General features: G+C 38.2%; 1 pseudogene; it reads left to right on the top strand.

Annotated features, from left to right (window-relative positions):
* Window positions 1-3547: 3547 nt before the first annotated feature.
* LOC103069099 (60S ribosomal protein L26-like 1 pseudogene) lies at window positions 3548-3940 on the top strand (annotated as a pseudogene).
* The last annotated feature ends 1675 nt before the right edge of the window (window positions 3941-5615 follow it).

Genomic DNA, 5615 nt, shown 5'->3' with positions numbered 1-5615 from the left:
TTCCCTTCACTGTGGAAGAATGTAAGATTTCATAACAACAGATATGCAGTTTGCTTTTGATTGAGTCACTTTATGCAAATGTTTCACTATGCCAAAAAAGAGAATTGGGCAAGAAAATACTCTTCCTATCGCTGGCTGGCATTCTTCATTTACTCACTGGAGCATCTGAGGTGACAGCATGGTCCTCAGAAGTTGTCACGTTCTGTGATTTAGTCATAACCACTTACTTTCAGAGCCATTGAACTAAAGAGCTTTGCTTTGGGAACACTTTATGTACCCCGTGTGAAACAGGCCAGACTTCTTCAAGTAATCTTCAACTTTTACTGCAACTGATCTCAGATTTGTAGATAGAGGAAACAAGTAACAAACCTTGCCCTGTTTTCAACCTTTTTAAAATGCTTCTGTGGGATATGAATATTTTATTATTTTCTCAGCTGATGGTGAGAAACCCACTAAGATTTGCATCTGCTCTGTTGCAAAGCATTCTGATTGTTTACTTTGTCCCTAAATTATTTCTTTTACTCAGATCCATTTAACTGTCCAACTCATCCCATTGGCATAGATGGAGTATTAAATGGAATTAAAGATTAACAAGCTCATGTGACTAGTTTCAATTCAAAGGGAAATTTGATCCCTGGGACAGAAAATGGACTTATTTCATAAACAGAGTTAGTGATAACTCTCGTGATTTAATTTTGAATAATTGTCTAATATCCATATACATCTCCCCAACTTTTAGCTAGACTTCTTGAAATTCACAATTTTAGAAATTATGTTAGGAGAAGCAATGGCAAGTACCCAAAGAATGAGTGTCTTGAAATTCAGTAGTTGTGTTTTCTAAGTGCAGAGAGGAAGGAATTGAGCAGAATTATTATACATTAAACAGCTCAATGTTAATTTCTCATGTTTTGATATTTTTTCCTTTTTTTTATAACTAGCTGAGACAAAACCATATGTCATTTAGAACAAACCATTTCAACTCGCTGAGATTCAGTTTTCTACCTGGGCATTATTTAATGATAACTGCTGTAACAAACACCTGTAAAAAACTCATTTATTGTGTATTAATAAATCAGTAATTATTAATACATAATAAATTATATTCTCTGATCTCAAAGTTGGATGAAGATTTTCTTTATCAGGTGGCTCTTAAACGGCCCTTGGGGTAGCACTCTGACAAGAAGTAAGTTAGGGGCCAGCCCCCTTCCATATTGTGCCTTTGTTATTTTGGAGTCCTTCACGTTTGGCTCCACAGGGAGAGAGAAAGCAAGAAGGACCTTGTAGGATCATTTGAGAGCCAGACCTGAAGATAGCTTCTATCACTCTGACTACATTCCATAGACAAAAACTCCATAACATCCACAGAGTGGATAACCTACATCAATTCTGAAAATTAGTGAATAAAGTGAATTCCTTAGATATAAGGTAAGCTGAAACGTTGGACACACAGCATGATAGCATTATCTTTGTCACAAAATGTTAAATGAATGGGGTTAAATGAGTTTTATATTTCCCTCCAAGGGTATGTAATTTGGTGGAAAAATTAAAGAGAAAATACAGAGTAAGATTCAAGGAAGGCAGAACTAAGTCGAAGTTTCAAAGAGCAGCATAAAAGACTAGACCATGAAACCTTGGAGAGCAAGAACCCCATGTGATGTTTCTCATAATTTACAACACATTTGCATGTAACTTACAGACACCTATTAATGTTTGCTATTGATGATACTGGAAGCTTATAGGCTTGAAGGTAAGATGAAACTGGCGAACAGAGCAAAACAGATTGGGTATTCTTGAGGACAAACTTTTTTACCTCAGTATGTCACTGGCTAATAGCCAGTCTTGGCATGGATAAAAAAATCACTGTGGAACCAAAGAGTCCGCTCAGAAGAGAACATCCTCCTACATGGTCATCCGCCTTTACATGAACATCTCTATTTCGGTTGAAGGACCCGGGTCACACTCCCAGTCATGGCAATGCAGTTGTGTGTGTATCATAACAGTGAGGGACACTGTCTAGGGAGAAGGACAGGCCTTCAAAGCTCCTCAAAATGTTTTATTTTAAAATTTTCTATTGGGTTTATTTGTTGGTGGTGGTTTTGTTTTGTTTTTGTTTTTTTGGGGTTTTTTTGAGATAAAAAACAAACACTTGTGGATCGAAGAGTCTTGTTTTTGTAGGGAGTTTTCCAGAATCCATAACTATCCGTGAAGATAATTCTTCGAAAACACAATGATGTCAACAAAATAAAACAAAGCTCTTGGACTCTTGCCCTTCGTTGTCAGAATCAAAGGCGTGTCTCAATGAGAAAACCCTTTGCTATAGCCTACGCTCATGGCTTGACGTTGCTTGCTGATTTCTATCAGTTCTGAGGCCAATCTGAGCCTGTTCTCTAAACTCTACAGAGACAGTGAAAACACTGTCTTAAAAACACACCCGCACTCTCACATCAAGAGAGGAACAAATAAACTTCTGAGAAATTTATTAATAGTCAATATTTATTAAGTCCTTAATTTGTGCTGGACACTGTTCTAAGATGTTTTGTATGTCTTAACACAATTAATCCTCTCTTTGAGAGAAAGTTACTATTATGAACCTTATTTTACAGATGAAAAAACTAAGGAACAACAATGTGAAATATTTTTCTCAAAGTAACGTACTTGGAAAAGAAGTAGAGCCAGAATTCAAACTCTCATCTTTCGACTTCAGAGTCAAGTTCTTAAGTGCATTGCCTATTGCCTGCAATGACATGAAATACCACAACCAGTCATTTCCAACAAAAAAAAAAAAAAAAAAAAAAATCTGAACTGAGAGGGATTTTTTTTTTTTTTTTAAAGAGGATGATGCATCCACTCTGGAAATCAGAGAATAAAGAGTTAACATTCTAATAGTTCACATATGTCTTCCAGCATCTCTGACATGTAAAGAGCTTGAAGTCATCACTTTCATCTTTATAACCAGAAAAAAACTAAGCCAAGTAAAATGAACTAAAAATCAACAACTCTTCTTGGACCTACCAGAGAACTGAGGTTGTTGGGAAAACTGCCACCCCAAAATCTAGACAGGTGACTCCAAAGAGTCACAGCTGAGATCTGTTTACCCGAAGAGCAGAAACCACTGGAACCATAACTGGTAGGAACACTTAAACGGTAATTTTGATAAACTGTTGGAGACTGAATTGGACCAACCTATGGGAGAGAAACTCCTGCTGGTCGGAGTCTTATGGGGCCTCACACTTTCCTGGGCTTTACCTCCAGGAAACCCACTAGGTCCTCATGGTGAAATTCTGAGAAAGAGCCCCTCCTGGCTCTGGCAGGAAAAGAGGAAGAGTAACAATTGTGAAATATGCCTAAAGTCTTCTCCATAACAAAGGGCTATTCTCCAGGGAAAAATCAAACTTCATCAGAGTCTGTCATACCTGCAATAAGGGCACTTCTCTCACTTGTGTCACCCTCTAGATTTCATGATTCACCAAAGGAGGTGAGGAGATCTAAGACATACTCGTGAAAGCGCACACTTCTGAGCCCAGCCGGAGCCAGGTAGACAGTCATCATGAAGTTCAATCCCTCTGCGACCTAGGACTGCAGCAAACACCACTTCAGTGCCCGCTGGCCCATGTCTGCCTGGCTCTCAGAGGAGATGCAGCAGAAGTACAATGTCTGGTCTATCCGCCTTTGCAAGGACGACGAGCTCCAGGTGGCCCAGGAACACTACATAGGTCAGCAAGTTGGCAACGTAGTGCAGGTGCACAGAAAGAAATATATCATCTACATCAAGTGGGGGCAAGAAGGCTAACAGTACAATTGTCCACATGGACGTTCATCTGAGCAAGGTGGTCATCACTAGGCTAAAACTGGAAGAAAAAAAAATTCTCGAATGTAAAGCCAAATCGTGACAAGTTGGAAAAGAGAAAGCCTATGATATAAAGAAGAACTTATTGATTAAACACAGGATTGACTGTAGCCAGTTATGCAGCCATAATTTAACTGTAGATTTTTAGCTAGTGTGTATTCCTTTGGAATTTTTCAAGATATCTCTTGTAAGTTTCATTTCCCTCCTGTTTTATTATTGATCTGTGGCTCTGTAAATAAGCTTCTGCAATTTTGATTCATAATCCTGAGAATAAAAATTGAAAATGTTTCCTAAAAAAATTGTGAAGAGCACAGGGACTCAGAGCTACGAAAAGAAGGCAATTTAATCAGATGATTACAAAATGGTTCTTCACCCCCACCCCACATTACCACCACACCAACAGCCCTCCAGCAGAATAACAGTGGATTGCTGCTGCTAGTTTTCCAAGACACAGACTCCCTCTGGGGAGTAATGTTTAGGAAAGTACAAAGTCAACAGGGGAAACAAAAACAAGGACACTAAATTCACTGGGAGATTCTGGCACCTACAGCTACAGAAAACATTAAGCACAACCTCCTCTTACCCAGATTAACACAAACTTCACACTAAAGGCCTATTTAGCTCACTTCCTATTCTCCAACACATAATGTCAGGCTTTCAACAAAAATAACAAGGCAGGCTACAAGGCAAGAAAAGACAGAAGGATCAAAGCAAGTAACAGAACTAAACTCAGATGTGGCAGAGATGTTGGAATTATACTGGAAATTTAAAGTAACTATGATTAATACGCAAAGGGCACTAATGGAAAAAGTGGACAGGATGTGAAAACAAATGAGTAATGTAAGCAGAGAGATGGGGGCTCTAAGAAAGAATCAAGAGGAAATGCTAGAAATCAAAAACACTGTAACAAAGACACAGAATGCCTTTGATGGGCTCATCCGTAGACTGAAAACGGCTAAAGAAAAAAATCAGTGAACTTAAAGATAGATCAATATAAACTTCCCAAACCATCAAGAAGGTGAAAAGACAATGTAGGTAATAGGAAAAAAGTTGCCCCAAACATATTGTAACTAGTATACTTGTACTGGTATCTAGTACCAGAACTTGTATCTAATAAGAAGTTCAACTCTTGATTAAAAATCTGTGTGTGTCCCTGCCTTAGAAGCAAAGTTGAAAATAACTAAATTATTACCATGATATTTTAATTACTTTGAATAGGTGATAGACACACCTGGGGAAAAATACTAAAATAAACGAGTTCAAGTAACTATTAAAAAAAAAAACAGCAATGAAAAGTCAGTCAAATGCAGGAAGCCACAGACAGACATGCTTATGTAATAGGAATCCTTATTTACTTATTCTAAAATTTATGTAGATGCTCATTCATGAAAAAAAAAAAAAAAAAAAAAAATTAAAAAAAAAAAAAAAAATCTGTGTGTGGTTTTTCATATCTGAGCAGAGGCCAATTACAATGGCTTTACCAGGCAGGCCTCATATGGGAAAAAAGCTTTCCCTCCTCACATCAAATTTGGTGCATAGCTATGCATTGCAGTTTCTGAAGAGAGTTGTAGTCCAGGACTCAAGCCTCTCTGGCTGGTCGAGGTCATGCTCTTTCTCTGCATTCCTAACTCCATTCCTAGCCTTGGGCAGATCTGCCCAAACACCTCTTCTAAGGCCTCCTTATGTAGGGGAGGGGGAGAACACCTTGAAGACACTTTAAACTACTCCAACTCAGTACCCAGCACTTGCACAAGCTTCACCCCGATTT

The sequence above is a fragment of the Lipotes vexillifer genome, unplaced genomic scaffold, assembly GCF_000442215.2.
Source record: "Lipotes vexillifer unplaced genomic scaffold, Lipotes_vexillifer_v1.1 scaffold484, whole genome shotgun sequence".
NCBI lineage: Eukaryota > Metazoa > Chordata > Mammalia > Artiodactyla > Lipotidae > Lipotes > Lipotes vexillifer.
The sequence above is the reverse complement of the archived record's forward strand: the minus strand, read 5'-3'. Positions and strand labels throughout refer to the sequence as shown.